At 40.9% G+C, this 27,095-nt stretch overlaps 1 pseudogene across 1 annotated transcript in view; it reads left to right on the top strand.

Annotated features, from left to right (window-relative positions):
* The first annotated feature begins 2,407 nt into the window (after positions 1–2,407).
* LOC311115798 (transforming growth factor beta-1 proprotein-like) overlaps positions 2,408–27,095 on the top strand; it is a 43,995-nt pseudogene continuing 19,307 nt past the window's right edge. Inside the window, exon 1 of the transcript XR_014615393.1 lies at positions 2,408–2,840. The product of XR_014615393.1 is annotated as a transforming growth factor beta-1 proprotein-like (transcript). The remainder of the gene's footprint in view (positions 2,841–27,095) is intronic.

Here is a 27,095-nt window from a genome sequence, read left to right on the forward strand (position 1 = left end):
TAACTGTCTTTCTTCCTGTTGTTATAATGGAGACACAGACAGTGAATTCACTGCTCTACTTTTAGCTCAGTCTGTCTGTCTGTCTGTCAGTCGGTTGGTCTGAGTGGAGCAGCTCTCTCTCTCTATGCCTGGCAGTCTATCATCTCCACTGGCACTAGGTGAATACAGGTGGTCAGCTGGCCAGACACTGGTGCCATGCAAACATTGTTGACATGTCCATCAGCACTACCACATTGCCAGACAGTTAAGAGACTGTGTGTTTGGGAGGGGGGGGGTTAGAGAGAGAGAGAGAGAGAGAGAGAGAGAGAGAGAGAGAGAGAGAGAGGAGAGAGGAGAGAGAGAGAGAGAGAGAGAGAGAGAGAGAGAGAGAGAGAGAGAGAGAGAGAGAGGAGAGAGAGAGAGAGAGAGAGAGAGAGAGAGAGAGAGAGATGAAGAGAGAGAGGTACACGCTTATCCTAAAAGGGTTATTTGGCTGTTCCCATAGGAGAACCCTTTTGGTTCCAAGTAGAATCCTTTGAGTTCCATGTAGAACCCATTACACAGAGGGTTCTACATGGAACCCAAAATAGTTCTTGCTGGAACTAAAAGGGGTTCTACCTGGAACCAAAAAGGGTTATCCTATGGGGACAGCACAAAAAGTATTTTGGAACACTTTATTCTAAGAGTGTACGAAGACAGAGGTAGAGAGAGATATACAGGCAACAGCAGTCTCTTTAACAGCAGATGTTTTACACAGCAGCCGTTAACCTCATTTCCTGGGCGGAAAAATACGTTCTATTAGAGAAGTAACAGGACCAGAAAAAATATACAAGAGAGAGAGCGAGAGACAGAGAGAACAGGGAGAGTCTTAGATGTTAGTGGAACACAAATCATTTTGTCACCAGCAAGCTCTGACTTGCAGAGACAGAGAAGGTGCTGGTGAAAAGAGAGGAGCAAGAGAGAGAGAGAGAGGAGAGAGAGAGAGAGAGAGAGAGAGAGAGAGAGAGGGGGGGGGATAGGGGGAGAGTTAGAAGGAGGGAGTAAAACGCTTGTTCTGACAGAGGACTAAGAGCGAAGATGAGAGAAACATTTTCCCTCCTAGCGAGAAGCAGCAGAGAGGACAAGAGAGCGAGAGCATAAAGAGAGAGATAGATAGATAAGAGTATGTAAAGAGAGAGAGAGGACGAAAAGAGACACTGCAATCCGGTCACTGTGGCAGGCTCGGGCTGGTACCGTCATTCACCCTCCCAACGACGCGCGCTGGTCTGGTCTGTTCATTTATTTCCTTTCTTTCATTTGCTCAGGAGAGGGTGATAGGAGAGGGTGATAGGAGAGGGTGATAGGAGACGGGGAGGCTCTATTTTCATAGAGAAGCTGCTCAACTGTTTTTACTCCTTTCCTGCCAACAGGCTTGGTTAGAGAGTGTTTTGTGTTCATGTGATAGTCTGAGAGATCCATCCTGGTTTATGTGTCGAGTCATTTTCTATGGTCAACTAGTGGGGTGTTGTGAACTTCTCTACTTGTCTTTCTGCTGGTTATAGAATCAAATACTGTCTTGTTGAAACAGGTTCAGTTCAGCCTCAGTCCTGTTCTCTAACACAGCCCTGTTGCCTGTTTCTCTTTGTTAGAAACCTTCAGAGGAACACAGCGCAGGCAGAGCAGTATGTGTTGTGTGTGTTAGTAGCTACAGGACAGGGTTGGGCTGTTTAAACAGACTCAGTGACAGCAGATGGTAGATTCAAAGAGACCAGAGAAGAGCAGAGAAGAGATAGGACTGGTGGAGAGTGAAGCAGACATGGCAAGATAAACAGTGAAAGGGAAGCCTTGGTGTGAGTCAATTAGTCAGTCAGTCAGAGAGAGTGAGCTGTGTTCTGTCAGTCTGTTGTGTCGTGTGACCAGTCAGTTGTCCTCTGTAACTCTCTGAGAGCTTGTAAAGAGAAAACTAAAACTAACCCTACCTGAGGCTGAGTCACAGCTGTCTGTCTGTCTGTCTGCCTGTCTGTCTGTTGGGGTTCTCCCCTTCTTGCTCAGAGGAGACTTGGGTGATTTTCACACCAGTGACAGCAATAACATAACACCAGTAACCGCAGCAGTGTGAAGCATTAGGCTGAGGGACACTCTTCTCTTCACCACCACAGACCTTTAATTGTTCTGGTCTGTAAACACCTTGCGTCAGTAACACTTCCACTCTGACTGATTCACTGTTCCCTGAGGGGGAGGGAGGGAGGGAGGGAGGGAGAGAGGGAGGAGAGAGGGAGAGAGGGAAGAGAGAGAGAGAGAGAGAGAGACAGAGAGAGAGAGAGAGAGAGAGACGAGAGAGAGATGAGAGAGAGAGAGAGAGAGAGAGACAGAGAGAGACAGAGAGAGAGAGAGAGAGAGAGAGAGAGAGAGAGAGAGAGAGAGAGAGAGAGAGAGAGAGAAGAGAGAGAGAGAGAGAGAGAGAGAGAGACAGAGAGAGAGAGAACTGAAGCAGAAAGGTGTTGAGAAGCAGACAGACAGACGGACAGACTGACAGGTAGCACATGAGACTGGTGTGTTTAGCCCTGGCGTGCCTGGGGGCGCTGTACATGGCAGGGAGAGTGAGCAGCATGTCCACCTGTAAGACTCTGGACCTGGAGCTGGTTAAGAAGAAACGCATCGCAGGCGATCAGGGGACAGATCCTCTCCAAGCTGAGGATGCCAAGGAGCCCAAGGAGGAGCAGTCAGGAGTGGGGACGGAGATCCTGTAGCGCTGCTCTCTCTCTATAACAGCACCGTGGAGCTCAGTGAGGAGAAGCAACTGCAGCCACCGCCCACCACACACACTCAGGAGGAGGAGGAGTACTTCGCTAAGGAGGTCCACAAGTTTACCATGAAGCAGGGTGAGTACAGAGAATGACACACGCACACTATCAAATACATACACAGACTCGAGACTGACCTCAGATCTATCGTGCATACACACCTGTGTAATTACTACACAAAGACACACACACATACATATACACACACACACACACACACACAGTACCAGTCAAATGTTTGGACACACCTATTCATTCAAGGGTCTTCCTTTATTTTTTACTATTTTCTACATTGTAGAATAATAGTGAAGACATCAAAACTATGAAATAACACATATGGAATCATGTAGTAACCAAAAAAGTGTTAAACAAATCAAAATATATTTTAGATTTTAAATTCTTCAAAGTAGACACCCTTTGCCTTGATGACAGCTTTGCACACGATTGGCATTCTCTCGTTCAGCTTCACCTGGAATGCTTTTCCAACAGTCTTGAAGGAGTTCCCGCAGTTGTTGGCTGCTTTTCCTTCACTCTGCGGTCCGACTCATCCCAAACCATCTCAATTAGGTTGAGGTTGGGTGATTGTGGAGGCCAGGTCATCTGATGCTGCACTCCATCACCCTCCTTCTTGGTCAAATAGCCCTTACACAGCCTGGAGGTGTGTCGGGTCATTGTCCTGTTGAAAAACAAATGATAGTCCCACTAAGCGCAAACCAGATGGGATGGATGGCGTATCGCTGCAGAATGCTGTGGTAGCCATGCTGGTTAAGTGTGAATTTAATTATAAATAAATCACAGACTGTGTCACCAGCAAAGCACCCCCACACCATCACACCTCCTCCTCCATGCTTCACGGTGGGAACCACACATGCGGAGATCATCCGTTCACCTACTCTGCATCTCACAAAGACACAGCGGTTGGAACCAAAAATCTCAAATTTGGACTCAACACACCAAAGGACAACTTTCCCACCAGTCTAATGTCCATTGCTCGTGTTTCTTGGCCCAAGCAAGTCTCTTCTTCTTATTCGTGTCCTTTAGCATTGGTTTCTTAGCAGCAATTTGACCATGAAGACCTGATTCACGCCGTCTCCTCTGAACAGTTGATGTTGAGATGTGTCTGTTACTTGGACTCTGTGAAGCATTTATTTGGGGTGCAATTTCTGAGGCTGGTAACACTAATGAACTTATCCTCTGCAGCAGAGGTAACTCTGAGTCTTCCTTTCCTGTGGCGGTCCTCATGAGAGCCAGTTTCATCATAGCGCTTGATGGTTTTTGCGACTGCACTTGAAGAAACTTTCAAAGTTCTTGAAATGTTCGGATTGACTGACCTTCATGTCTTAAAGTAATGGACTGTCGTTTCTCTTTGCTTATTTGAGCTGTTCTTGCCATAATATGGACTTGGTCTTTTACCAAATAGGGCTATCTTCTGTCACAACACAACTGATAGGCTCAAATGCATTAAGAAAAAAAGAAATTCCACAAATGAACTTTTAACAAGGCACACCTGTTAATTGAAATGCGTTACAGGTGACTACCTCATGAAGCTTGTTGAGAGAATGCCAAGAGTGTGCAAAGCTGTCATCAAGGCAAAGGGTGGCTACTTTGAAGAATTTCAAATATAAACATATTTGTTGAACACTTTTCTGGTTACTACATGATTCCATATGTGTTATTTCATAGTTTTTATGTTTTCACTATTATTCTACAATGTAGAAAATAGTACAAATTAAGAAAAACCCTTGAATGAGAAGGTGTGTCCAAACTTTTGACTGCTAATGTATATACACATACACACATACAGTTGAAGTCGGAGGTTTACGTACACTTAGGTTGGAGTCATTAAAACTTGTTTTTCAACCACTCCACAAATGTCTTGTTAACAAACTATAGTTTTGGCAAGTCGGTTAGGACATCTACTTTGTGCATGACACAAGTAATTTTTCCAACAATTGTTTACAAACAGATTATTTCACTTATAATTTACTGTATCACAATTCCAGTGGGTCAGAAGTTTACATACACTAAGTTGACTGTGCCTTTAAACAGCTTGGAAAATTCCAGAAAATGATGTCATGGCTTTAGAAGCTTCTGATAGGCTAATTTACATAATTTGAGTCAATTGGAGGTGTACCTGTGGATGTATTTTAAGGCCTACCATCAAACTCAGTGCCTCTTTGCTTGACATCATAGGAAAATCAAAAGAAAGCCAAGACCTCATTAAAAAAAATTGTAGACCTCCACAAGTCTGGTTCATCCTTGGGAGCAATTTCCAAACCCATGAAGGTACCATGTTTATCTGTATAAACAATAGTACGCAAGTATAAACACCATGGGACCACGCAGCCGTCATACCACTCAGGAAGGAGACGCGTTCTGTCTCCTAGAGATGAGCGTACTTTGGTGTGAAAAGTGCAAATCAATCCCAGAACAACAGCAAAGGACCTTGTGAAGATGTTGGAGGAAACAGGTACTGAAGTATCTATATCCACAGTAAAACAAGTCCTATATCGACATAACCTGAAAGGCCGCTCAGCAAGGAAGAAGCCACTGCTCCAAAACCGCCATAAAAAAGCCCGACTACGGTTTGCAACTGCACATGGGGACAAAGATCGTACTTTTTGGAGAAATGTCCTCTGGTCTGATGAAACAAAAATAGAACTGTTTGGCCATAATGACCATCGTTATGTTTGGAGGAAAAAGGGGGTTTCTTGCAAGCCGAAGAACACCATCCCAACCGTGAAGCACGGGGGTGGCAGCATCATGCTGTGGGGGTGCTTTGTTGCAGGAGGGACTGGTGCAATTCACAAAATAGAGGGCATCATGTGGAAGGAAAATTAGGTGGATATATTGAAGCAACATCTCAAGACATCAGTCAGGAAGTTAAAGCTTGGTCGCAAATGGGTCTTCCAAATGGACAATGACCCCAAGCATACTTCCAAAGTTGTGGCAAAATGGCTTAAGGACAACAAAGTCAAGGTATTGGAGTGGCCATCACAAAGCCCTGACCTCAATCCTATAGAAAATGTGTGGTCAGAACTGAAAAAGCGTGTGCGAGCAAGGAGGCCTACAAACCTGACTCAGTTACACCAGCTCTGTCAGGAGGAATGGGCCAAAATTCACCCAACTTATTGTGGGGAGCTTGTCGAAGGCTACCCGAAACGTTTGACCCAAGTTAAACAATTTAAAGGCAATGCTACCAAATACTAATTGAGTGTATGTAAACTTCTGACCCACTGGGAATGTGATGAAAGAAATAAAAGCTGAAATAAATCATTCTCTCTACTATTATTCTGACATTTCACATTCTTCAAATAAAGTGGTGATCCTAACTGACCTAAAACAGGGAATGTTTACTAGGATTAAATGTTAGGAATTGTGAAAAACTGAGTTTAAATGTATTTGGTTAAGGTGTATGTAAACTTCCCCACTTCAACTGTACATGTACACACTAAGGTTGAAGACTTTGTATACACAAACACACATACACACACACACACACACACATATATACACACACACACATATACACACACACACACATATACACACGCACACACATTCACACACACACACACACACACATACACACACATATATATACAAACACACATGCACACACACACATTAAATACACACACACATTAAATACACACACACATATATATGCACACACTCAAGGGAGGAACACTGGGTCTTACATCCACGTATTAACATATTATTAACATATGCCAAAACTCAACCTGTAATTCAAAACAGCCTCCACTCTCTACGATTGATTGCTATTGAACCCTTGTACCAATAAATTCTCTCAACATGTGTAGAGTGATTAACACAACACGTTCCGTTAACAAACATCTTCAGGCAGCGATTAATGAGCACAGATCACCAGTTTAATCAGCCTTCAGAATGTGTTGTGTTGCATCTGACGCCTGCCTTTCCCTCCTGGTATTTTTCTGCTGTATTAGTGTAGTGTTCCTGGTATCGTTGGTTTTAATTATTTTAAAGTCATTTAGCGGACACTCTTAGACAGAGCGACTTACAGGAGCAATTAGGGTTAAGTGCCTTGCTCAAGGGCACATCGACAGATTTTTCACCTAGTCGGCTCGGGGATTAGAACCAGCGACCTGTCGGTTACTGGCACAACGCTCTTACCCACTAAGCTGCCTGCCGCCCCACAGGTTCTGTGTGGTTACATGTTTATTCTTGTGTTGTTCATCTTAGTGTTATTTCCCCTTCTTCTTTTTATCTTCTCTGCTCAGCCATCCTCTATTTGTTTCCCCGATCTCGTCCTTTTACCAACTACTTATGAAGACAGAGTTAGGGTTAGGGTTAGATAGATGTCCTGTCTCTAAAGACAGAGTTAGGGTTAGATAGATGTCCTGTCTCTAAATACAGAGTTAGGGTTAGATAGATGTCCTGTCTCTAAATACGGAGTTAAGGTTAGATAGATGTCCTGTCTCTAAAGACAGAGTTAAGGTTAGGGTTAGATAGATGTCCTGTCTCTAAATACGGAGTTAGGGTTAGATAGATGTCCTGTCTCTAAAGACAGAGTTAAGGTTAGGGTTAGATAGATGTCCTGTCTCTAAATACGGAGTTAGGGTTAGGGTTAGATAGATGTCCTGTCTCTAAATACGGAGTTAGGGTTAGATAGATGTCCTGTCTCTAAAGACAGAGTTAGGGTTAGGGTTAGATAGATGTCCTGTCTCTAAATACAGAGTTAGGGTTAGGGTTAGATAGATGTCCTGTCTCTAAATACAGAGTTAGGGTTAGGGATAGATAGATGTCCTGTCTCTAAAGACAGAGTTAAGGTTAGGGTTAGATAGATGTCCTGTCTCTAAAGACAGAGTTAAGGTTAGATAGATGTCCTGTCTCTAAATACGGAGTTAGGGTTAGATAGATGTCCTGTCTCTAAATACGGAATTAGGGTTAGATAGATGTCCTGTCTCTAAATACGGAGTTAGGGTTAGATAGATGTCCTGTCTCTAAATACGGAGTAAAGGTTAGATAGATGTCCTGTTTTGAGCAGTGAACAGAGACCAACAGGAAGATCAAATACTAAAGACAGGGAATTCTGTTCTGCTGAGATGAACACCAAAGAACAGAGTATCACTAATGGGGGTAGAAGAGGGGGAAGAGGGGAAATTAAGTGCTCTCTTACTCTTTCTCTTTCTCTCTGCTCTCTCTCTCCCTCAGGGATAGGGGGTTTCCTGTAACTTGAGTGTTGGGTTCTCCCTTCACTGCTCTGTCACTTGTTCTCTCTCTCTCTCTCTCTCTCTCCCTCCTTCCCTCCCTCGTGTTATTATCGTGTTTGGGACAGGGCAGCTTGGCGGGAACAGGAAGGAAGGCGATAGGGAAGCTAGGCTGCTCTGGGAGAGGAGATGGTTTGTCAGTGACTCAGATCCGGTAGACTGGGTGCCCAAAGGGAATCTGGGTTTCCTCCTACAGTACCGTTGCACTGCGGAACACTCTAGAATGCCACTGAACATCCAGATTCCACTCTGCTCCTTAACTGAGATGTTTACTGGACAACCCAACGACTTTGTCAACCTCCAGTGTGTGTGTGTGTGTGTGTGTGTGTGTGTGTGTGTGTGTGTGTGTGTGTGTGGACATGTTTAACTATTCTTGTGGGGACCAGAAGTCCCCACAAGAATAGTAAACAAACAGCAATTTGATAAACTGGGGACATTTTGTTAGTCCCCACGAGGTCAAATGCTATTTCTAGGGGGTTTAGAGTTAAGGTTAGACTTAGTGTTAGGGTTAGAATTACGTTAAGGGTTAGGGTTAGGAGCTAGAATTCGTTTTAGGGTTAGGGTTAGCAGCTAGGGTTAGGGTTAAGGTTAGGTTTTTGGGTTAAGGTTAGGGTTAAGGTTAGGTTTAGTGTTAAGGTAAGAGTAAAGGTAAGGGTTAGGGTTAGGGTTAAGATCAGGCAGACTCATTAAGATCAGACAGACTCATTAAGATCAGACAGACTCATTAAGATCAGATCAGACAGACTCATTGAGATCAGACAGACTCATTAAGATCAAGCATACTCATTAAGATCAGACAGACTCATTAAGATCAGACAGACTCATTAAGATCAGATCAGACAGACTCATTGAGATCAGACAGACTCATTAAGATCAGACAGACTCATTAAGATCAGATCAGACAGACTCATTAAGATCAATCAGACTCATTAAGATCAGACAGACTCATTAAGATCAGACAGACTCATTAAGATCAGGTATACGCATTAAGATCAGGTAGACTCATTGAGATCAGATCAGATCAGACAGACTCATTAAGATCAGATCAGAGAGACTCATTAAGATCAGATCAAACAGACTCATTAAGATCAGGCAGATTCATTAAGATCAGATCAGACAGACTCGTTAATATCAGATCAGACAGACTCATTAAGATCAGATCAGACAGACTAATTAAGATCAGATCAGACAGAATAATTAAGATCAGATCAGACAGACTCATTAAGATCAGAGAGACTCATTAAGATCAGATCAGAGATACTCATTAAGATCAGTCAGAGACTCATTAAGATCAGGCAGACTCATTAAGATCAGATCAGACAGACTCATTAAGATCAGGCAGACTCATTAAGATCAGATCAGACAGACTCATTAAGATCAGATCAGACAGACTAATTAAGATCAGATCAGACAGACTCATTAAGATCAGATCAGACAGACTCATTAAGATCAGATCAGACAGACTCATTAAGATCAGATCAGACAGACTCGTTAAGATCAGATCAGACATACTCATTAAGATCAGACAGACTCATTAAGATCAGACAGACTCATTAAGATCAGGTAGACTCATTAAGATCAGACAGACTCATTAAGATCAGACAGACTCATTAAGATCAGGTAGACGCATTAAGATCAGGTAGACTCGTTGAGATCAGATCAGACAGACTCATTAAGATCAGATCAGAGAGACTCATTAAGATCAGATCAAACAGACTCATTAAGATCAGGCAGACTCATTAAGATCAGATCAGACAGACTCATTAAGATCAGGCAGACTCATTAAGATCAGATCAGACAGACTCAGTAAGATCAGATCAGACAGACTCATTAAGATCAGATCAGACAGACTCATTGAGATCAGAGAGACTCATTAAGATCAGATCAGACAGACTAATTAAGATCAGATCAGACAGACTCATTAAGATCAGATCAGACAGACTCATTGAGATCAGATCAGAGAGACTCATTAAGATCAGACATACTTATTAAGATCAGGCAGACTCATTAAGATCAGATCAGACAGACTCATTAAGATCAGATCAGACAGACTCGTTAATATCAGATCAGACAGACTAATTAAGATCAGGCAGACTCATTAAGATCAGATCAGACAGACTCATTAAGATCAAATCAGACAGACTCGTTAAGATCAGATCAGACAGACTCATTAAGATCAGATCAGACATACTCATTAAGATCAGATCAGGTAGACTCATTAAGATCAGATCAGACAGACTCATTAAGATCAGGCAGACTCATTAAGATCAGATCAGACAGACTCATTAAGATCAGGCAGACTCATTAAGATCAGATCAGACAGACTCATTAAGATCAGGCAGACTCATTAAGATCAGATCAGACAGACTCATTAAGATCAGATCAGACATACTCATTAAGATCAGGCAGCCTCATTAAGATCAGACATACTCATTAAGATCAGGCAGACTCATTAAGATCAGATCAGACAGACTCATTAAGATCAGATCAGACAGACTCGTTAATATCAGATCAGACAGACTAATTAAGATCAGGCAGACTCATTAAGATCAGATCAGACAGACTCATTAAGATCAGATCAGACAGACTCGTTAAGATCAGATCAGACAGACTCATTAAGATCAGATCAGACATACTCATTAAGATCATATCAGACTCATTAAGATCAGACAGACTCATTAAGATCAGACAGACTCATTAAGATCAGATCAGACAGACTCATTAAGATCAATCAGACTCATTAAGATCAGACAGACTCATTAAGATCAGACAGACTCATTAAGATCAGGTATACGCATTAAGATCAGGTAGACTCATTGAGATCAGATCAGATCAGACAGACTCATTAAGATCAGATCAGAGAGACTCATTAAGATCAGATCAAACAGACTCATTAAGATCAGGCAGATTCATTAAGATCAGATCAGACAGACTCGTTAATATCAGATCAGACAGACTCATTAAGATCAGATCAGACAGACTAATTAAGATCAGATCAGACAGAATAATTAAGATCAGATCAGACAGACTCATTAAGATCAGAGAGACTCATTAAGATCAGATCAGAGATACTCATTAAGATCAGGCAGAGACTCATTAAGATCAGGCAGACTCATTAAGATCAGATCAGACAGACTCATTAAGATCAGGCAGACTCATTAAGATCAGATCAGACAGACTCATTAAGATCAGATCAGACAGACTAATTAAGATCAGATCAGACAGACTCATTAAGATCAGATCAGACAGACTCATTAAGATCAGATCAGACAGACTCATTAAGATCAGATCAGACAGACTCGTTAAGATCAGATCAGACATACTCATTAAGATCAGACAGACTCATTAAGATCAGACAGACTCATTAAGATCAGGTAGACTCATTAAGATCAGACAGACTCATTAAGATCAGACAGACTCATTAAGATCAGGTAGACGCATTAAGATCAGGTAGACTCATTGAGATCAGATCAGACAGACTCATTAAGATCAGATCAGAGAGACTCATTAAGATCAGATCAAACAGACTCATTAAGATCAGGCAGACAGACTCATTAAGATCAGATCAGACAGACTCATTGAGATCAGATCAGAGAGACTCATTAAGATCAGACATACTCATTAAGATCAGGCAGACTCATTAAGATCAGATCAGACAGACTCATTAAGATCAGATCAGACAGACTCATTAAGATCAGATCAGACAGACTCGTTAATATCAGATCAGACAGACTAATTAAGATCAGGCAGACTCATTAAGATCAGATCAGACAGACTCATTAAGATCAAATCAGACAGACTCGTTAAGATCAGATCAGACAGACTCATTAAGATCAGATCAGACAGACTCATTAAGATCAGATCAGACATACTCATTAAGATCAGGTAGACTCATTAAGATCAGATCAGACAGACTCATTAAGATCAGGCAGACTCATTAAGATCAGATCAGACAGACTCATTAAGATCAGGCAGACTCATTAAGATCAGATCAGACAGACTCAGTAAGATCAGATCAGACAGACTCATTAAGATCAGATCAGACAGACTCATTGAGATCAGAGAGACTCATTAAGATCAGATCAGACAGACTAATTAAGATCAGATCAGACAGACTCATTAAGATCAGATCAGACAGACTCATTGAGATCAGATCAGAGAGACTCATTAAGATCAGACATACTCATTAAGATCATGCAGACTCATTAAGATCAGATCAGACAGACTCATTAAGATCAGATCAGACAGACTCGTTAATATCAGATCAGACAGACTAATTAAGATCAGGCAGACTCATTAAGATCAGATCAGACAGACTCATTAAGATCAAATCAGACAGACTCGTTAAGATCAGATCAGACAGACTCATTAAGATCAGATCAGACAGACTCATTAAGATCAGATCAGACATACTCATTAAGATCAGGTAGACTCATTAAGATCAGATCAGACAGACTCATTAAGATCAGGCAGACTCATTAAGATCAGATCAGACAGACTCATTAAGATCAGGCAGACTCATTAAGATCAGATCAGACAGACTCATTAAGATCAGGCAGACTCATTAAGATCAGATCAGACAGACTCATTAAGATCAGATCAGACATACTCATTAAGATCAGGCAGACTCATTAAGATCAGATCAGACAGACTCATTAAGATCAGGCAGACTCATTAAGATCAGATCAGACAGACTCATTAAGATCAGGCAGACTCATTAAGATCAGATCAGACAGACTCATTAAGATCAGGCAGACTCATTAAGATCAGATCAGACAGACTCATTAAAGATCAGATCAGACAGACTCATTAAGATCAGATCAGACAGACTCGTTAAGATCAGATCAGACAGACTCATTAAGATCAGATCAGACATACTCATTAAGATCATATCAGACAGACTCATTGAGATCAGAGAGACTCATTAAGATCAGATCAGACAGACTCATTAAGATCAGGCAGACTCATTAAGATCAGATCAGACAGACTCATTAAGATCAGGCAGACTCATTAAGATCAGATCAGACAGACTCAGTAAGATCAGATCTGACAGACTCATTAAGATCAGATCAGACAGACTCATTGAGATCAGAGAGACTCATTAAGATCAGATCAGACAGACTAATTAAGATCAGATCAGACAGACTCATTAAGATCAGATCAGACAGACTCATTAAGATCAGGCAGACTCATTAAGATCAGATCAGACAGACTCATTAAGATCAGGCAGACTCATTAAGATCAGATCAGACAGAGTCATTAAGATCAGGCAGACTCATTAAGATCAGATCAGACAGACTCAGTAAGATCAGATCAGACAGACTCATTAAGATCAGATCAGACAGACTCATTGAGATCAGAGAGACTCATTAAGATCAGATCAGACAGACTAATTAAGATCAGATCAGACAGACCCATTAAGATCAGATCAGACAGATTCGTTAATATCAGATCAGACAGACTAATTAAGATCAGGCAGACTCGTTAAGATCAGATCAGACAGACTCATTAAGATCAGATCAGACAGACTCATTAAGATCAGATCAGACAGACTCGTTAAGATCAGATCAGACAGACTCATTAAGATCAGATCAGACAGACTCATTAAGATCAGATCAGACATACTCATTAAGATCAGGCAGACTCATTAAGATCAGATCAGACAGACTCATTAAGATCAGGCAGACTCATTAAGATCAGATCAGACAGACTCATTAAGATCAGATCAGACAGACTCATTAAGATCAGGCAGACTCATTAAGATCAGATCAGACAGACTCAGTAAGATCAGATCAGACAGACTCATTAAGATCAGATCAGACAGACTCATTAAGATCAGGCAGACTCATTAAGATCAGATCAGACAGACTCATTAAGATCAGATCAGACAGACTCATTAAGATCAGATCAGACAGACTCGTTAAGATCAGATCAGACACACTCATTAAGATCAGATCAGACATACTCATTAAGATCAGATCAGATAGACTCATTGAGATCAGAGAGACTCATTAAGATCAGATCAGACAGACTCATTAAGATCAGGCAGACTCATTAAGATCAGATCAGACAGACTCATTAAGATCAGGCAGACTCATTAAGATCAGATCAGACAGACTCATTAAGATCAGGCAGACTCATTAAGATCAGATCAGACAGACTCAGTAAGATCAGATCAGACAGACTCATTAAGATCAGATCAGACAGACTCATTGAGATCAGAGAGACTCATTAAGATCAGATCAGACAGACTAATTAAGATCAGATCAGACAGACCCATTAAGATCAGATCAGACAGATTCGTTAATATCAGATCAGACAGACTAATTAAGATCAGGCAGACTCGTTAAGATCAGATCAGACAGACTCATTAAGATCAGATCAGACAGACTCATTAAGATCAGATCAGACAGACTCGTTAAGATCAGATCAGACAGACTCATTAAGATCAGATCAGACAGACTCATTAAGATCAGATCAGACATACTCATTAAGATCAGGCAGACTCATTAAGATCAGATCAGACAGACTCATTAAGATCAGGCAGACTCATTAAGATCAGATCAGACAGACTCATTAAGATCAGATCAGACAGACTCATTAAGATCAGATCAGACAGACTCAGTAAGATCAGATCAGACAGACTCATTAAGATCAGATCAGACAGACTCATTAAGATCAGGCAGACTCATTAAGATCAGATCAGACAGACTCATTAAGATCAGATCAGACAGACTCATTAAGATCAGATCAGACAGACTCGTTAAGATCAGATCAGACAGACTCATTAAGATCAGATCAGACATACTCATTAAGATCAGATCAGATAGACTCATTGAGATCAGAGAGACTCATTAAGATCAGATCAGACAGACTCATTAAGATCAGGCAGACTCATTAAGATCAGATCAGACAGACTCATTAAGATCAGGCAGACTCATTAAGATCAGATCATACAGACTCATTAAGATCAGATCAGACAGACTCATTAAGATCAGATCAGACAGACTCATTAAGATCAGATCAGACAGACTCATTAAGATCAGATCAGACAGACTCATTAAGATCAGATCAGACAGACTCGTTAAGATCAGATCAGACATACTCATTAAGATCAGACAGACTCATTAAGATCAGACAGACTCATTAAGATCAGGTAGACTCATTAAGATCAGACAGACTCATTAAGATCAGACAGACTCATTAAGATCAGGTAGACGCATTAAGATCAGGTAGACTCATTGAGATCAGATCAGACAGACTCATTAAGATCAGATCAGAGAGACTCATTAAGATCAGATCAAACAGACTCATTAAGATCAGGCAGACAGACTCATTAAGATCAGATCAGACAGACTCATTGAGATCAGATCAGAGAGACTCATTAAGATCAGACATACTCATTAAGATCAGGCAGACTCATTAAGATCAGATCAGACAGACTCATTAAGATCAGATCAGACAGACTCATTAAGATCAGATCAGGCAGACTCGTTAATATCAGATCAGACAGACTAATTAAGATCAGGCAGACTCATTAAGATCAGATCAGACAGACTCATTAAGATCAAATCAGACAGACTCGTTAAGATCAGATCAGACAGACTCATTAAGATCAGATCAGACAGACTCATTAAGATCAGATCAGACATACTCATTAAGATCAGGTAGACTCATTAAGATCAGATCAGACAGACTCATTAAGATCAGGCAGACCCATTAAGATCAGATCAGACAGACTCATTAAGATCAGGCAGACTCATTAAGATCAGATCAGACAGACTCAGTAAGATCAGATCAGACAGACTCATTAAGATCAGATCAGACAGACTCATTGAGATCAGAGAGACTCATTAAGATCAGATCAGACAGACTAATTAAGATCAGATCAGACAGACTCATTAAGATCAGATCAGACAGACTCATTGAGATCAGATCAGAGAGACTCATTAAGATCAGACATACTCATTAAGATCAGGCAGACTCATTAAGATCAGATCAGACAGACTCATTAAGATCAGATCAGACAGACTCGTTAATATCAGATCAGACAGACTAATTAAGATCAGGCAGACTCATTAAGATCAGATCAGACAGACTCATTAAGATCAAATCAGACAGACTCGTTAAGATCAGATCAGACAGACTCATTAAGATCAGATCAGACAGACTCATTAAGATCAGATCAGACATACTCATTAAGATCAGGTAGACTCATTAAGATCAGATCAGACAGACTCATTAAGATCAGGCAGACTCATTAAGATCAGATCAGACAGACTCATTAAGATCAGGCAGACTCATTAAGATCAGATCAGACAGACTCATTAAGATCAGGCAGACTCATTAAGAACAGATCAGACAGACTCATTAAGATCAGATCAGACATACTCATTAAGATCAGGCAGACTCATTAAGATCAGATCAGACAGACTCATTAAGATCAGGCAGACTCATTAAGATCAGATCAGACAGACTCATTAAGATCAGGCAGACTCATTAAGATCAGATCAGACAGACTCATTAAGATCAGGCAGACTCATTAAGATCAGATCAGACAGACTCATTAAAGATCAGATCAGACAGACTCATTAAGATCAGATCAGACAGACTCGTTAAGATCAGATCAGACAGACTCATTAAGATCAGATCAGACATACTCATTAAGATCATATCAGACAGACTCATTGAGATCAGAGAGACTCATTAAGATCAGATCAGACAGAATCATTAAGATCAGGCAGACTCATTAAGATCAGATCAGACAGACTCATTAAGATCAGGCAGACTCATCAAGATCAGATCAGACAGACTCAGTAAGATCAGATCTGACAGACTCATTAAGATCAGATCAGACAGACTCATTGAGATCAGAGAGACTCATTAAGATCAGATCAGACAGACTAATTAAGATCAGATCAGACAGACTCATTAAGATCAGATCAGACAGACTCATTAAGATCAGGCAGACTCATTAAGATCAGATCAGACAGACTCATTAAGATCAGGCAGACTCATTAAGATCAGATCAGACAGAGTCATTAAGATCAGGCAGACTCATTAAGATCAGATCAGACAGACTCAGTAAGATCAGATCAGACAGACTCATTAAGATCAGATCAGACAGACTCATTGAGATCAGAGAGACTCATTAAGATCAGATCAGACAGACTAATTAAGATCAGATCAGACAGACCCATTAAGATCAGATCAGACAGATTCGTTAATATCAGATCAGACAGACTAATTAAGATCAGGCAGACTCGTTAAGATCAGATCAGACAGACTCATTAAGATCAGATCAGACAGACTCATTAAGATCAGATCAGACAGACTCGTTAAGATCAGATCAGACAGACTCATTAAGATCAGATCAGACAGACTCATTAAGATCAGATCAGACATACTCATTAAGATCAGGCAGACTCATTAAGATCAGATCAGACAGACTCATTAAGATCAGGCAGACTCATTAAGATCAGATCAGACAGACTCATTAAGATCAGATCAGACAGACTCATTAAGATCAGGCAGACTCATTAAGATCAGATCAGACAGACTCAGTAAGATCAGATCAGACAGACTCATTAAGATCAGATCAGACAGACTCATTAAGATCAGGCAGACTCATTAAGATCAGATCAGACAGACTCATTAAGATCAGATCAGACAGACTCATTAAGATCAGATCAGACAGACTCGTTAAGATCAGATCAGACAGACTCATTAAGATCAGATCAGACATACTCATTAAGATCAGATCAGATAGACTCATTGAGATCAGAGAGACTCATTAAGATCAGATCAGACAGACTCATTAAGATCAGGCAGACTCATTAAGATCAGATCAGACAGACTCATTAAGATCAGGCAGACTCATTAAGATCAGATCAGACAGACTCATTAAGATCAGGCAGACTCATTAAGATCAGATCAGACAGACTCAGTAAGATCAGATCAGACAGACTCATTAAGATCAGATCAGACAGACTCATTGAGATCAGAGAGACTCATTAAGATCAGATCAGACAGACTAATTAAGATCAGATCAGACAGACCCATTAAGATCAGATCAGACAGATTCGTTAATATCAGATCAGACAGACTAATTAAGATCAGGCAGACTCGTTAAGATCAGATCAGACAGACTCATTAAGATCAGATCAGACAGACTCATTAAGATCAGATCAGACAGACTCGTTAAGATCAGATCAGACAGACTCATTAAGATCAGATCAGACAGACTCATTAAGATCAGATCAGACATACTCATTAAGATCAGGCAGACTCATTAAGATCAGATCAGACAGACTCATTAAGATCAGGCAGACTCATTAAGATCAGATCAGACAGACTCATTAAGATCAGATCAGACAGACTCATTAAGATCAGATCAGACAGACTCAGTAAGATCAGATCAGACAGACTCATTAAGATCAGATCAGACAGACTCATTAAGATCAGGCAGACTCATTAAGATCAGATCAGACAGACTCATTAAGATCAGATCAGACAGACTCATTAAGATCAGATCAGACAGACTCGTTAAGATCAGATCAGACAGACTCATTAAGATCAGATCAGACATACTCATTAAGATCAGATCAGATAGACTCATTGAGATCAGAGAGACTCATTAAGATCAGATCAGACAGACTCATTAAGATCAGGCAGACTCATTAAGATCAGATCAGACAGACTCATTAAGATCAGGCAGACTCATTAAGATCAGATCATACAGACTCATTAAGATCAGGCAGACTCATTAAGATCAGATCAGACAAACTCATTAAGATCAGAGCTAAGGGAGGAATTGAATGACACAATCACTATTCATCTTCATCATCATCACAAAGCAATTTGTGGTTCTTTAGTTGGAACTCTCACACGTCTTTTCTAACTCTGATGCCTATAGGGAAGCCACCTCCTGATGCCTATAGGGAAGCCACCTCCTGGTGCCTATAGGGAAGCCACCTCCTGATGCCTATAGGAAGCCTTGTAAACATGATGCCTATAGGGAAGCCTTGTAAACCTGATGCCTATAGGGAAGCCACTTCTTGATGCCTATAGGGAAGCCACCTCCTGGTGCCTATAGGGAAGCCACCTGATGCCTATAGGGAAGCCACTTCTTGATGCCTATAGGGAAGCCACCTCCTGGTGCCTATAGGGAAGCCACCTGATGCCTATAGGGAAGCCTTGTAAACCTGATGCCTATAGGGAAGCCTTGTAACCCTGATGCCTATAGGGAAGCCTTGTAACACGGATGCCTATAGGGAAGCCACCTAATGCCTATATGGAAGCCTTGTAACACTGATGCCTATAGGGAAGCCACCTGATGCCTACAGGGAAGCCTTGTAACACTGATGCCTATAGGGAAGCCTTGTAACTCTGATGCCTATAGGGAAGCCACCTGATGCCTATAGGGAAGCCACCTCCTGGTGCCTATATGGAAGCCTTGTAACACTGATGCCTATAGGGAAGCCACCTGATGCCTATAGGGAAGCATTGTAACACTGATGCCTATAGGGAAGCCACCTGATGCCTATAGGGAAGCATTGTAACACTGATGCCTATAGGGAAGCCTTGTAACACTGATGCCTATAGGGAAGCCACTGCATCATAACTTTACTGTTATCATTCTGGAACATTATGTATGGGAAAATAATGGGATATTCTGCTCTTCCTCTGTACTGTCCCGGCCCAGCTTCACCAGGCTGGTCTCCTGAAGGGGTTATGGATCCAGAACCTCAGTAGGCAGCTTCACCAGGCTGGTCCCCTGAAGGGGTTATGGATCCAGAACCTCAGTAGGCCAGGAGCATTTCCACTTACTGGTGGTTGGCTGAGATGTATTTCTACCAGCCAATCAGTCATTGTACATACTAGTCTGAAGGCTAAAATACTTGGTTACTTAATACTTTGGTTAATTAATAACTTGGTTAATTAAAGACTTGGTTAATTTCACAACTTGTCATCGAAGGACTAAATCCCTCATTCATCCAAGATTTGTGAAAAGTCGTCTGCAAACAGTAGCACACAAAGATATCTATTGAGAGATAAACTCAAGCCAGAAAGCGATTAATCCACAACCATAAAGAGGTAATGTAACATGGATACTCTGAGATGTTTGGGAGCGATGGGGGATAAAGGATGGTGAGTGGTAGGTCTGTGGGAGGGTATAGTGTGCTGTATATGTATTGCAGTGTGGAAGAGTGGCAGGTATTTAGACATGGCTGAGGTAGATGTGAGGACCAAGGGAGCAGTGGGCTGTAGAGCTGTGGACCTGTGTGAGCTGTGTTTATCACAGTCTGTTGTCTGTCTGTATGTCTGGTCTGTACGTCTGTTCTGTATGTCTGTTCTGTATGTCTGTATGTCTGTTCTGTATGTCTGGTCTGTATGTCTGTTCTGTATGTCTGTATGTCTGTTCTGTATGTCTGGTCTGTACGTCTGTTCTGTATGTCTGGTCTGTACGTCTGGTCTGTACGTCTGTTCTGTATGTCTGTTCTGTATGTCTGTATGTCTGTTCTGTATGTCTGGTCTGTATGTCTGTTCTGTACGTCTGTTCTGTATGTCTGTTCTGTATGTCTGGTCTGTACGTCTGTTCTGTACGTCTGTTCTGTATGTCTGTATGTCTGGTCTGTATGTCTGTTCTGTATGTCTGTTCTGTACGTCTGTTCTGTATGTCTGTATGTCTGGTCTGTACGTCTGTTCTGTATGTCTGTTCTGTACGTCTGTTCTGTATGTCTGTTCTGTATGTCTGTTCTGTATGTCTGTTCTGTACGTCTGTTCTGTACGTCTGTTCTGTATGTCTGTATGTCTGGTCTGTATGTCTGTTCTGTATGTCTGTTCTGTATGTCTGTTCTGTACGTCTGTTCTGTACGTCTGTTCTGTATGTCTGTATGTCTGGTCTGTATGTCTGTTCTGTATGTCTGTTCTGTATGTCTGTTCTGTATGTCTGTTCTGTACGTCTGTTCTGTATGTCTGTTCTGTATGTCTGTTCTGTACGTCTGTTCTGTACGTCTGTTCTGTATGTCTTTATGTCTGGTCTGTATGTCTGTTCTGTATGTCTGTTCTGTATGTCTGTTCTGTACGTCTGTTCTGTACGTCTGTTCTGTATGTCTGTTCTGTATGTCTGTTCTGTACGTCTGTTCTGTATGTCTGTATGTCTGGTCTGTATGTCTGTTCTGTATGTCTGTTCTGTACGTCTGTTCTGTATGTCTGTATGTCTGGTCTGTATGTCTGTTCTGTATGTCTGTTCTGTATGTCTGTTCTGTATGTCTGTTCTGTACGTCTGTTCTGTATGTCTGTTCTGTATGTCTGTTCTGTATGTCTGTTCTGTACGTCTGTTCTGTATGTCTGTATGTCTGGTCTGTATGTCTGTTCTGTACGTCTGTTCTGTATGTCTGTATGTCTGGTCTGTATGTCTGTTCTGTATGTCTGTTCTGTATGTCTGTTCTGTACGTCTGTTCTGTACGTCTGTTCTGTATGTCTGTATGTCTGGTCTGTATGTCTGTTCTGTATGTCTGTTCTGTATGTCTGTTCTGTATGTCTGTTCTGTACGTCTGTTCTGTATGTCTGTTCTGTATGTCTGTTCTGTACGTCTGTTCTGTACGTCTGTTCTGTATGTCTGTATGTCTGGTCTGTATGTCTGTTCTGTATGTCTGTTCTGTATGTCTGTTCTGTACGTCTGTTCTGTATGTCTGTTCTGTATGTCTGTTCTGTATGTCTGTTCTGTACGTCTGTTCTGTATGTCTGTATGTCTGGTCTGTATGTCTGTTCTGTATGTCTGTTCTGTACGTCTGTTCTGTATGTCTGTATGTCTGGTCTGTATGTCTGTTCTGTATGTCTGTTCTGTATGTCTGTTCTGTATGTCTGTTCTGTACGTCTGTTCTGTATGTCTGTTCTGTATGTCTGTTCTGTATGTCTGTTCTGTACGTCTGTTCTGTATGTCTGTATGTCTGGTCTGTATGTCTGTTCTGTACGTCTGTTCTGTATGTCTGTATGTCTGGTCTGTATGTCTGTTCTGTATGTCTGTTCTGTACGTCTGTTCTGTATGTCTGTTCTGTATGTCTGTTCTGTATGTACAGTGCATTCTGAAAGTATTCAGACCCCTTTACTTACAGCCTTTTTCTAAAATTGATTAAATAAAGAATGTTACTCATCAATCTGCACACAATACCCTAATGACAAAGCGAAAAAAACAGGTTGTGGGTGAAGGTTCACCTTCCAACAGGACAACGACCCTAAGCACACAGCCAAGACAACGCAGGAGTGGCTTCGGGACAAGTCTCTGAATGTCCTTGAGTGGCCCAACCAGAGCCCGGACTTGAACCCGATCAAACATCTTTGGAGAGACCTGAAAATAGCTGTGCAGCGACGCTCCCCATCCAACCTGACAGAGCTTGAGAGGATCTGCAGAGAAGAATGGGAGAAACTCCCCAAATACAGGTGTGCCAAGCTTGTAGCATCATACCCAAGAAGACTAGAGGCTGTAATCGCTGCCAAAGGCGCTTCAACAAAATACTGAGTAAAGGGTCTGAATACTTATGTACATTTGATATTTCAGTTTATTTTATTTTATAAATGTGCAAACATTTCTATAAACCTGTTTTTGCTTTGTCGTTATGGGGTATTGTGTGTAGATTGATGAGGGGGGAAAAAAACAATTTAATCCATTTTAGAATAAGGCTTCAATGTACCAAAATGTGGAAAAAGTAAAGGGTCCTGAATACTTTCCGATTGCACTGTATGTATTGCAGTGTGGAGGAGGTAGGAGTAGCAGGTATTTAGCCATCCTGCAGGAATCTGGTTCCTCCCAGTGTAATTACAGAGCTGTCTATCTTTCTGCCTGTCACAACAGCTGTCCCTGGCTTACCTGGGTTAGAGAGGAGGCCTTAATTAAACACACAAATCCCTCCACACCAAGGGTTAGCACGCAGCCTAACTCACAGGGAGGGATGGGGCTCCACTTCTAACCTAGCATGCCAAATCTTTTTGCCCGCGCTGCAGACGGATATATCCGCTAATACAGGACTATTAAAGGCCCAGTGTATTTTTTTATATATATTATTATTTTTATTCTGATTTTTCAGGGGGTGCTGCAGAACCCTCAACACCCGTACTTCCCGGATCTATGCTTAAACTCACCTCCTAGAATAGCACACCATACAGGGTTGAGGCTCTATGCACTTAAACTAGCATGCAGGGCCTATAGCACACACTGTAAGTCCGGGGATTGGGCTACACACACCTAGCCTATCACACCATAGAGGCATGGTGCTCAATGCTAGCTCCAGCACCCACAGATAATGCTTAGGTTGTTGTTGTTGTTGTCATTTATACAGTTTCTATAGAGATGCTACAGCAACATATAGCAACATAGCAACACATAGCAACATATAGCAACATAGCAACACATGGCAACATATAGCAACATATAGCAACATAGCAACATATAGATTGGTTGGTTGTTTATCAACAAAACCGACGAGTGCGAAACTGTGGGGCAAAACAGACAGGGTTGGCTTAGATTGTTGACAACATGTAAGCTATATTTTGTCTCCAGTGTTTATTGAAAACATAAATACTTGTTGTCTCTCAAATACATTGTTACAGTTGTTTGTTAGCTAGCTAGCAAATGTTTCGCCATATTAGCATTGACATGAAATCAGTGAAAACACCTAAAAACAAGACATGGTATCAGGAACAAGATGAAATGCTAGCAATCTGGCCATCCAGAATGACAACAACACGCTGACTTCTGCCCCATGGAAGCGCACATATAGTTTTCGTGACATTGCAGCAAATGCATCTATAGCAACATAGTAACATATAGCAACACATAGCAACACATAGCACTATATAGCAACACAGAGCAACACATAGCAACACATAGCAACACATACAGTGGGGAAAAAAAGTATTTAGTCAGCCACCAATTGTGCAAGTTCTCCCACTTAAAAAGATGAGAGAGGCCTGTAATTTTCATCATAGGTACACGTCAACTATGACAGACAAATTGAGGAAAAAAAATCCAGAAAATCACATTGTAGGATTTTTAATGAATTTATTTGCAAATATGGTGGAAAATAAGTATTTGGTCACCTACAAACAAGCAAGATTTCTGGCTCTCACAGACCTCTAACTTCTTCTTTAAGAGGCTCCTCTGTCCTCCACTCGTTACCTGTATTAATGGCACCTGTTTGAACTTGTTATCAGTATAAAAGACACCTGTCCACAACCTCAAACAGTCACACTCCAAACTCCACTATGGCCAAGACCAAAGAGCTGTCAAAGGACACCAGAAACAAAATTGTAGACCTGCACCAGGCTGGGAAGACTGAATCTGCAATAGGTAAGTAGCTTGGTTTGAAGAAATCAACTGTGGGAGCAATTATTAGGAAATGGAAGACATACAAGACCACTGATAATCTCCCTTGATCTGGGGCTCCACTCAAGATCTCAGCCTGTGGGGTCAAAATGATCACAAGAACGGTGAGCAAAAATCCCAGAACCACACGGGGGGACCTAGTGAATGACCTGCAGAGAGCTGGGACCAAAGTAACAAAGCCTACCATCAGTAACACACTACGCCGCCAGACGTAGTGCCAGACGTGTCCCCCTGCTTAAGCCAGTACATGTCCAGGCCCGTCTGAAGTTTGCTAGAGTGCATTTGAATGATCCAGAAGAGGATTGGGAGAATGTCATATGGTCAGATGAAACCAAAATATAACTTTTTGGTAAAAACTCAACTCGTCGTGTTTGGAGGACAGAGAATGCTGAGTTGCATCCAAAGAACACCATACCTACTGTGAAGCATGGGGGTGGAAACATCATGCTTTGGGGCTGTTTTTCTGCAAAGGGACCAGGTCGACTGATCCGTGTAAAGGAAAGAATGAATGGGGCCATGTATCGTGAGATTTTGAGTGAAAACCTCCTTCCATCAGCAAGGGCATTGAAGATGAAACGTGGCTGGATCTTTCAGCATGACAATGATCCCAAACACACCGCCTGGGCAACGAAGGAGTGGCTTCGTAAGAAGCATTTCAAGGTCCTGGAGTGGCCTAGCCAGTCTCCAGATCTCAACCCAATAGAAAATCTTTGGAGGGAGTTGAAAGTCTGTGTTGCCCAGCGACACTGCTCTAGAGGAGATCTGCATGGAGGAATGGGCCAAAATACCAGCAACAGTGTGTGAAAACCTTGTGAAGACTTACAGAAAACGTTTGACCTGTGTCATTGCCAACAAAGGGTATATAACAAAGTATTGAGAAACTTTTGTTATTGACCAAATACTTTTTTTCCACCATAATTTGCAAATAAATTCATTAAAAATCCTACAATGTGATTTTCTGGCATTTGTTTTCTAATTTTGTCTGTCATATTTGACGTGTACCTATGATGAAAATTACAGGCCTCTCTCATCTTTTTAAGTGGGAGAACATGCACAATGGGTGGCTGACTAAATACTTTTTTTCCCCACTGTAGCAACATATAGCAACATATAGCAACACATAGCACTATATAGCAACACAGAGCAACACATAGCAACACATAGCAACACATAGCAACATATAGCAACATATAGCAACACATAGCAATATATAACAACACATAGCAACATATAGCAACATAAAGGAACACATAGCAAAATGTAGCAACATATAGCAACATATAGCAACACATAGCAACATATAGCAACACATAGCAACACATAGCCAACATATAGCAACATATAGCAACACATAGTAACACATAGCAACACATAGCAACATATAGCAGCATATAGCAACACATAGCAACATATAGCAGCATATAGCAACACATAGCCAACATATAGCAACACATAGCAACACATAGCAACACATAGCAACATATAGCAGCATATAGCAACACATAGCCAACATATAGAAACATATAGCAACACATAGCCAACATATAGAAACATATAGCATCACATAGCAACATATAGCAACACATAGCAACATATAGCAGCATATAGCAACACATAGCCAACATATAGAAACATATAGCAACACATAGCAACATATAGCAACACATAGCAACATATAGCAACACATAGCAACATATAGCAACATATAGAAACATATAGCAACACATAGAAACATATAGCAACACATAGCAACATATAGCAACACATAGCAACATATAGAAACATATAGCAACACATAGAAACATATAGAAACGTATAGCAACACATAGAAACATATAGCAACACATAGCAACATATAGAAACATATAGCAACACATAGAAACATATAGCAACACATAGAAACATATAGCAACACATAGCAACATATAAAAACATATAGCAACACATAGAAACATATAGCAACACATAGAAACATATAGCAACACATAGAAACATATAGCAACACATAGAAACATATAGCAACACATAGCAACATATAGCAGCATATAGCAACACATAGCCAACATATAGAAACATATAGCAACACATAGCAACATATAGCAACACATAGCAACATATAGCAACACATAGCAACATATAGCAACATATAGAAACATATAGCAACACATAGAAACATATAGCAACACATAGAAACATATAGCAACATATAGCAACACATAGCAACATATAGCAACACATAGCAACATATAGCAACATATAGAAACATATAGCAACACATAGAAACATATAGCAACACATAGAAACATATAGCAACACATAGAAACATATAGCAACACATAGAAACACATAGCCAACATATAGAAACATATAGCAACACATAGCAACATATAGCAACACATAGCAACATATAGCAACACATAGCAACATATAGCAACATATAGAAACATATAGCAACACATAGAAACATATAGCAACACATAGAAACATATAGCAACATATAGCAACACATAGCAACATATAGCGACACATAGCAACATATAGCAACATATAGAAACATATAGCAACACATAGAAACATATAGCAACACATAGAAACATATAGCAACACATAGAAACATATAGCAACACATAGAAACATATAGCAACACATAGAAACATATAGCAACACATAGCAACATATAGCAACACATAGCAA

The sequence above is a fragment of the Coregonus lavaretus genome, assembly GCF_964263955.1.
Source record: "Coregonus lavaretus genome assembly, contig: HAP1_SCAFFOLD_4134, whole genome shotgun sequence".
NCBI classification, from domain to species: domain Eukaryota; kingdom Metazoa; phylum Chordata; class Actinopteri; order Salmoniformes; family Salmonidae; genus Coregonus; species Coregonus lavaretus.